This window comes from Prionailurus bengalensis, chromosome A3 (assembly GCF_016509475.1).
Source record: "Prionailurus bengalensis isolate Pbe53 chromosome A3, Fcat_Pben_1.1_paternal_pri, whole genome shotgun sequence".
NCBI classification, from domain to species: Eukaryota; Metazoa; Chordata; class Mammalia; order Carnivora; family Felidae; genus Prionailurus; species Prionailurus bengalensis.
The window spans coordinates 8586710-8596005 of NC_057354.1; the positions used below are offsets into that span (position 1 = coordinate 8586710).

Sequence of the window (9296 nt, forward strand, 5' to 3'; positions counted from 1 at the left end):
AATACTGGAGCCGTTTATAATGCTCAGTGATGAAAAAGCATACTTATTAACCTTGTAAACATTCTATAAAAGTACAAGGGAAACTTCATAAAGAATATCCAAGTGTCCTTTTAATATAATAGCCCTTTGTACTTTGAAATGTTCATATGTGTACAAAATAGAATTAAGCAGAACAGACTGGAAGAACACAGTCTTCGAGCCTTCTAGTAATGGTGCCATTAAAACATTATTTTGCAGTTTCTTAAGACTCAGAAGATTAAGGTTTCTCACCCCGAGATCAGTTCCCCTTACAAAAAGCACTTTGGACCCATATTTAACCAACCGTCAGAAAGGGATTCAAAAGCAGGCTAATTGAACACGGGGGTTTTGGAAACTCTGTAATGATGACCCGGGTTTTTTTCTGGAAAACACCAACAAGGGCAGCTTGGCAGGAAGCAGGAATTAGACAGGAGAATTGATTTGAGACCTGCCCTCCACACTGGAAGGAAAACTCCCCCGTAAGAAACGGTGAGGTTTGAAATCAGTGCAGGATCTATCATTCACACGGCCTCCGGCCTTAACGCGGGGCATTTTCTCGCCCCCGTAATTCCCCAGGAACTGCCCTTCTCGCGTGGGACAGATCCACCTCTCGGAGGAAAGGAACCCCGCTCTATCTCTTCAACCCGTCCTCTCCCTTCTGTGTCTGAGCCATCGCCGGGTTCTCTCTGTGTTTTGCAATCCCCTCCATGGCTCCAAAGGCCGACAAAGTCTGTCTCCAGCGAGGGTACTGAGCCAAAAGCCCACACCGCCTGCCCGTACTTTTCAATTTCTTAGCCTTTTACCCGCCGACTTCACAGTTCTCGGGAGCAGGCCAGCTCGGGCAGACCTCCCCCGAATATAAAGTTCTGCAGGGGCAAGCTGGAGAACCACACGGGGGAGATTTCACGAGGAGCCCCGTCTGACGTTTTCTGCCTGAATCCTTGGGCCTCGCTCCAGCCTACAAAGGCAAGTGGCAGGGAACTAACAGCCGTAAGCAAATGAGCTCAGCCGGCCTGGAGTCTCTCTTGCAAGGGGATCACAGGCATTCTGCCCAGCAGAACCTGGAGAGAGAGAGAGAACCTCTGTCCTGAAATCTCTGAAGTTTCCTGCCAGTGAGTCAGTACGTACCTGACCAAAAAAATAAATAAAAAAAGTTGTCGAACTGGTTTGACCGTTTCAGCCAGCTATTGCTGAGAGAAGTAAACAGAACATCACCGCTTCAGTTATGTCTGACTTGGGCATTATTTTCAAGTCAATATTTGTCATCTCAGTGCTGTTCCATTGCGGCCTTTGAGACAGATAGATGGGCACCTCGTCCTGGGGAAACCCACCCAGCAGCCACCAGCCTCCACCGCCGCCCCCCCCATCTCAGGACGGGGGTGGGGAGGGTTTAGTGACACTGAGTCAGGACTTCGCAGTTACCTGTCAGGATGTAGCTGAATTGAGAAATGCTCTCACTTTGCCCTCTGGGCTCCTCCAGTCGGCGCCCCGGGTTTCTGCCGACCGCTGCACTTTTCAGTGAAGTCGACACGCAGGCGTTCTCAGTGTCTTCATTCAGGAAGTGGCCAGCCTTGAGATTCTTTCTGCTCGGATGCTACAAACAAATTGCAGAGGAAGTCAAGTCAAACTTTCCCTTGCTTCTTTTGTTCTCCAACCAGCAATTCAGAAAGCAGAGCCGGTTTTTTTCTTTTTGGATGCCTTTGAAAGATTGTTCTTAGCTGGCAAGGCAGAAACCCTCATGGGTTTGATTTTTGTTGTTGTTGTTTTAAGCAAAGATCCTCCTAAACTCATTTTTTCAAAAAAGCAGAAATTTCCTAGAAGTTTCTTTAAGGCTGGGTTTTGTGTGTGTGTGTGTGTGTGCGGTTTTTTTTTTTTTTGAACCTTTCCAACCCAATTGGTCCCTTAACGTCACACAGCTTTCTAATTGTTGTTCTTCCCTTTAGATTTAGAGTTCAACCAGGAGAGCAATAATGAGCTTTGCATGGACAATGGCTAAATCTGAATGAGGCTTCTGGTGCCCTAATTCAGGGCCAAGGAAAGCTAACAGTCATGATTCAATAAAGGTGCCAGTCCACGGCAGGCATCAGACAGAAAGGAGACACCTTATCTGTTGAATCTACAGATACTACTTGAAAAATCACACATAATTAATCCCTTCTCTTAGCGGAGGCTATTTGAAGCTTTATCACCAGCTTGTATGTACGATTTCATCTCTAGCTTTCACTGATGGCTCCGAGAGGGGAGCATTTTCAAACCAGAGGCAGTTCATAATTTAGACATGCCTACCACCCCTATTCTAGTTAGCTAATAAAAGAAGCTTTGCACTAAATAACTGAGGGAACACAGAATAGAGATACATAGCAAATATTTGCCAAGTGGCCCTGAAGTGGCTTCCCAGATGGCACGTTCTGGGGAATAAAGAAGATACGACAGCCCCATGGATATCAATATGACATCTGATGGTCCTCCCGCGACCCTCTGTGTACAGGGGTGGGCAGTCAATGGGAATTCGTTTTACCATGGCAGTGCTCTTATATAGGCTAGAAAAAATATATACGCAGAAAGAGGGAGAGAGACATATCTCACGTAACCCAACCTGTGGCTCCCGTAAGGCTCTCCACTAAAGGAAGTTGTGATGATTGAAATTCATCACACCGTGTGAATTCTCCTGGGTCAGGAAAAACTGGCATTGGCAGAATCTGAACTTAATAGTATTTGCAAAGTTACTCTTATGTCAGAACATGTTTGCCCAACCATGATCGTCTCCTCCCTCTTTATCTATAAACACATATACACTGTAGATATTTATAGACTAATAGGTATATGAAATCATTTATGCAAGTTGTAATTGACTGTGTAATTATTGAATAAACAGCGGATGAAAGGAAATGTGAGGTTCTGAAGCTTTAATTCGCGTTTTATCTTTTATTCTTTCAACTGTTTATTTACTTGTCTACATTCTCCTCTCTGCTGATTATTTTCTAGGCATGCATTTTCCCTTGGGCAACATCAGATGAGAACATCATTTCATTTGCATCGCAGGGGAGACGGACAAACAGAAAGCAGAGAGACAAACAGAAAATCAGAGACAGCATCCCGCTTGGACACCTCCAAGGTATGTGGGTCATCGTTAGACGCTGTGGGCACCGTCACCATTCTTGAAGCTTTGATGTAGAAACATGTAAGACTTACAATGTACCTGAATCTCTATATAAAGCCAACAGACCTATCCTGTATTGAGGCGATCGCTATTTATTTACAGAATTCAACTGCCTTCAACAAATTCTATCAAATCCCTACTGTGTGCCAGGCGCTAGGATACGAGGAGGGCTTGTCATCAATGCTGGATTGCCCAGTGTGCAGACGAGACCCTCACTTAAAAGTCCAGAAAGCATGGCTGAGAGAGAGCAGAATGTTCTGGGCACAAAGAACAGCAGGGAGGTTGTCCTGAGGCAACACCCAGTTTGGTGCGTCTGAGGGACTGAAAAGTGCCCACTGCTTCAGTGAAGCTGAAAGGGTAAGTATGTCTCTTACTCATTTGCCATAGGACAGGGGTTAGTCAACACCTTTTTTTGTAAATATTTTGGTAAGTATTTAGTAAAATATTTATTTTATTTTATTTATTTAGTAAAATATTTAGTAAATATGTTAGGCGTTACAGGCCTTGGGGTCTCTGTCGCAATTATTCAACTATGACATTATAGTGCAAAAAAACATACACCATAAACAAATTCCAATAAAACCATACACGCGGGCATTGAAATTGGAATTTCGTTGGGACAGTTCTACAAATAGACAACCAGACAATTCAGAAAAGTCATTTTTTTTTCAACGTTTTTTTTTTGTTTTTTTTTGGGGGGGGGGGACAGAGAGAGACAGAGCATGAACGGGGGAGGGGCAGAGAGAGAGGGAGACACAGAATCGGAAACGGGCTCCAGGCTCCGAGCCATCAGCCCAGAGCCCGACGCGGGGCTCGAACTCCCGGACCGCGAGATCGTGACCTGGCTGAAGTCGGACGCTTCACCGACTGCGCCACCCAGGCGCCCCATGAAAAGTCATTTTTAATTTCAGCACACACATGCTTTTACCCCTTTGAAAAGCGCAACTTTATTTTTTATGAGCGTTCGATTTATTTTAACTTCTATTTGGACACAGGTCCTGAGATCGTGGGGATTATTATTCAGAAAATGAGCCTCCCCGACTCCTGCTTTGGGTGGAATACACTTCCCTGCACCGCGGACGTTGGACTTGGCCGTGTGACTTTGTTGGCTAATAGGCCGTTAGCGAGCGTGAGTCCGGCAGGCCTTGAGGTGTGTTTGCATGGCAGCTCGTGCTCATTTACATTTCCAACATCGCCACAAGGGGTGTATATGCCCGTGTATCCAAGGAGGATGCACACGCCCGGAGCAGACTGCATGTGCCCCACTACTGCGAGCCCAGCCTAGAGCAGTCTCAATCATCTGAACACCTACCAACTTGCAGATGTTTGCGTGAGATTAAATAATTCCTGTTTTAAGCCAATGAGCTGGGGGATGATTTGTTACATGGCATCATTATGGCAATAGTTGACTGATGTAGGCCCCGTAGTACTTCTAGGTGTTAATCCGGCCATGGCCAGACCAGTACAGTCACTAAATTGCAGGGGGCGGGGGCCGGGGAAGCATACGTAATTTTAAAAGATCCTTCAAAAACTTGTCTTCCTGCTTTGACTTTGTTATGTAAATCAAAGTCAATTATAGCCTTTCAGGCACTAAATGAAATTTGATGGCCATAAGGCTTCAATGAAGCGGCATATGGTTAAAGAATAAAAGAGGTCTAAGGTACTCATTTATTTATCCAGCACTAGATAAAGCCTTCATCCACAAAGACTTTATCCAGAAAAATGGTTCGCTCATTAAAGAGACGCTCGTGGGTTCTTTTGTACGACACCTTGTAGTTACAGTGTTGAGTCAAGTGCTTACCCTAGGCCAAGCACGGTTCCTAGTGCTTTGCTTACATCAGCTTCTTTGACCCTCAAAATTTAATGTTGTAGTCACTGTTGATTATCTCCAACTGACAGATAAGAAAAGGGAGGGACCAAGAGAATAACGACTTATCCAAGCTCCATGACTTGTAAGTGACAGAGCTGGGGTTCAAACACAGGCTTTCTGATTTCAGAGCCCACCCACCTACCCCCCATGGTAAGACATATCTGGTTTTTGTTCACAGGGGACTTAATAAGAAGACAAACCAATCTTTACAAACCACGGCAGGACCGGGATGGAAAAAAACAAAAACAACAACAAAAACCACACACACACCAAATGGGGAAGTCTGGTTAAGAACAACAGAGAGGACCTGTTTTAGACAGGAGACCAGAGAAGGCTTCTCTAGTTAGGTGAAGTTGTCTGAGAGATGAAAATGATCACACACAAAAAAATGGCTGGGAGAGAGAAGAATGTTCTGGGGACAAACAACAGCAGGGAGGTTGTCCTGAGGCAACACCCAGTTTGGTGCGTCTGAGGGACTGAAAAGTGCCCACTGCTTCAGTGAAGCCCAATGGGTATGTCTCTTACTCATTTGCCATAGGACAGGGGTTAGTCAACACCTTTTTTTTTTGTAAAGCACCTAATAGTAAATATTTTAGGCATTTTAGGCCTTGGGGTGTCTGTCGCAATGATTCAACTATGACATTATAGTGCAAAAAACCATACACCATAAATAAATGTGTGTGCTCCATTCCACTAAAACTGTATATGTGGGCATCAAAATTGGAATCTTATTAGGACAGTTCTACAAATAGTAAGCATGGGCGTGAAGACACATAGGATTTTCATATTTAGTGCATTTCCAACATATCGGGTTGGAATAATTTTGGAATACTATGGAAATATTATGATATTTGATGTATCTCGACCTTGGAACTCTGGTGAGTTCTCTGTCAAAATAGAATATAGGTCATACCGGTAAGAACAAGAGATAATTTTGACTGAAAGTAATGACAAGCTATTGGGGTCTTTTGTTAGGTTTATTTAGTTATTTTAGAGAGAGAGAGAGAGAGAGACAGAGGGACAGAGACAGCACACACAAGTGGGAGATGGGCAGAGAGAGAGGCAGACACAGTATCCGAAGCAGGCTCCAGGCTCCGAGTTTCAGCACTGAGCCTGAGGTGGGGCTCGAACCCTTGAACCGAGGTATGACCTGAGCCAAAGTCAGATGCTTAACCAACGGAGCCATCCAAGTGCCCCAAGCTATTGTTTTTTTTAATCACTGTGTTAGGATTCTCCAGCAAAAACAGAAACAGAATATATATGTGTAGGGAGAGTTAGATTGTCTCACAATTTGCCGTTTGCAGGCTGGGCATCTAGGAGAGCTGGGGTCATTGAGCCTGAGCTCAAAGGCCTGAGCCCCAGAAGCACTGGGGGCAGGAAAAGATTGATGTCCCAGTCATGCCATCAGACGGGAAGAGCCAAATTCTGCCTTCCTCTGCCTTTTTGTTCCATGCAGGCCTTCCACGGATTAGAAGAATAGACGATGCCCAGCCACACTGGGGAGGGCAAAGTGCTTTACTGGATCTCAGGATTCAGATGCTAATTTCATCTGGAAAGAGCCTCCCCGACATACCCAGAAATAAAGTTTAACCAAATATCTGGGTACCCCAGGATCCAGTCAAGTTGACACAAAAAATTGACCGTTACAATCATCTAATTAACATACATAGAGGAGTAAATGATACCATCACCCAGAAAAAAAAAAACAACAAGAAGATCACGTTCTTGCTAAAATGCCACACTGACAGAAGTAACATAAAATGCATGTTTCTAAACTTTACAAACCCGGTAGTGGGTATCATCATTGAAGGAGTATTTAGGATTCATCACTGCCCAAGAAAACTTGAATTGCCCTGAAGTCTTCGAGAGGTCCTATGTGAAAGAAAATTGACAAACGTTTCCCCATATTTGACAATAATCATCCTAAAAATTTACATCGCCTAACCAGTGAAGCATAGTGAAGCCGAAAGAAACTTTCCACATTGACAATAATAAAAATATTTTTCCAGCCAAAAAAAATTGCAATCTGTAGTAGTATTTTCTTCTTTCATTCAAATTAAAGAGTAACTTTTATTATTTTTTTTAAGTTTATTTATTGAGAGAGAGAGAGAGAGAACCAGTGGGGTAGGGGCAGAGAGAGATTGAGAGAGAGAGAGAGAGAGGGAGATGCCCAAGCAGGCTCCATGCTGACATAAGAGAGCCGGACACAGGGCTCGAATTCATGAACCATGAGAGCCAAACTGGGATGCTTAACCAACTGAGTCACATAGGCGCCCCGTAAGTGTTAACTTTTATAACTAATTTTGTATTCTTTTTTTTTTTTAAACGTTTATTCATTTTTGAGACAGAGAGAGACAGAGCACGAATGGGGGAAGGTCAGAGAGAGAGGGAGACACAGAATCTGGAAGAGGCTCCAGGCTCTGAGCTGTCAGCACAGAGCCCGACGGGGGGCTCGAACTCATGGACCGCGAGATCGTGACCTGAGCCGAAGTCGGACGCCCAACCGACTGAGCCACCCAGGCGCCCCTGTATTCTTTTTATCAAGGAAAGCTTCCAAACTTCAAGGCTGGCAAAGCTGGAAGCAGCCCTGATTAAACACCTACCGTACAAGCCAAGCACAGCTCGATGCTAGACCAGAACAGACGATGCTATTGAACAGAACAATGTGTCCGCAGATTCATTGACGCGCTCCTGCTCCAAAAGGCTCAAGGCATTTGCTTTCCCTTGGAATGTAGGCTGGACCTGATAACTTGTTTCTGGCGAGTGGCATATTGTGCAAGTGGTGACGCTGGGTGACACTGAAGACCGGTCGGGAAATAATGCCATCTCCCCCACACTCCTTCCTTCTGGAAGCCGGTGGCCATGTCACCAGAACACTCCAGCAGCACATGGAAAGGAGGCGGAGACTTCCAGCCAACCGCCATGCGAGGGTGCGATCTTCGAAAGAGATCCTCCAACTTTACCCAGTCGAGCCTTCGGGATGCTGGCAGCTTCGGCCAACGTCTTGACCGCTCGTGAGAGGCCGTGGGCGAGAGCCATCCGTTCAAACTGCTCTCGGGGATTCCTGACCCCAGAAACCGCGTGCGATGAGAGATGCTTGTGATGTGAAGTTGCCACAGTTGGGGGGCAACCCGTTACCCAGCGAGCAATAAAGAATACGCTGACACAAGTCTTGGCTTTAGGACTCTCACCTTCTGACGTTTGTTTAATAGGCGTGGAATAAATGTGTTTTTGAGAAAGTGATGAAGAACAGGAAGCCAAAGAAATGTAGCAAATTATCATTAACTGTTCATTCGCTTATCAGATATTTACTGAGCAGTACCATATGTTATCTATGTTCCAGGCATCCAGCTAGAATAATAAGCGGGAAAGACATAACAGCGCCCCCCGTCATGGAGCTTCCAGTCTGGAAGAAGAAGAAAGTTTTTGTCCTGTGTCTGATGCCTACTCACCGCAGGACCCTGAAGTCAAGTTTCCCTGTCCCAGATAATATGCATTATCTCATCGAATCCTCAAGATAGCCCCCTTCCTCTCACCCACACCCACCCTGCAGCCCTCCCCAGGCTCCCTTGCAACTTGGCAACGTGACACAATTCAGACCAGCGACGCACAGGCAGGAGATCGCTGGGCAGATCCGCTGTCTTCGGAAGGACGCGCTGTCTGGAGAGGGCTGCGAGTTATCCATCCTGCGAATGTCAGGAAGGGCCGAGGGAGCAGCTGAGCTCTGACATTCTTACGCCATCGAAACAGAATAGTAACTGCCTGCCTTTTAAGGGAGAGAAAAAAAAAATAACCTGTTCGTTGAGGTCTCTGTTGGGTTATCGTCGGCAGTTGCTACTTACGGCTAAGAGCGTTCCCGACCGACTTAATGAAGTCGGAGGAGAGAGCCAAGGTCACAAAGCCAATGAATGGAGCAAATCGGAAATCAAAACCGCATCTTCTGGACCCCCAGATCTGTATCTTAATCATGATGCTATGTTGTCCTCATGTTTCCAAAAGGAAGAAGAAGAAAACGAAGCAAAACAAAAAACAGGATAGAAAATGTATTTGTCTGGTTTCCCTGATTGTATCCAAACAGCATAACAAGCTATTTGATATGGCCTCAAACCACGGGACATTACATCTACATTCCAATTTTAACAAAGACTTAATTGCAAATTTGGGGGAGGTGGTGAAAAGGACTAAGGAATTCCTTAATGTTGATGATGTTGTTGGAAACGTGCTAACCTTGAATACATCTTTGAGAGG

General features: G+C 45.2%; 1 long non-coding RNA gene across 1 annotated transcript; it reads left to right on the plus strand.

Annotated features, from left to right (window-relative positions):
* The first annotated feature begins 1922 nt into the window (after nt 1-1922).
* On the plus strand, nt 1923-5554 carry LOC122466931. Its single transcript, XR_006292788.1, has 3 exons — nt 1923-3133; nt 3281-3535; nt 5227-5554. It is a non-coding gene; the product is annotated as an uncharacterized LOC122466931 (long non-coding RNA).
* The last annotated feature ends 3742 nt before the right edge of the window (nt 5555-9296 follow it).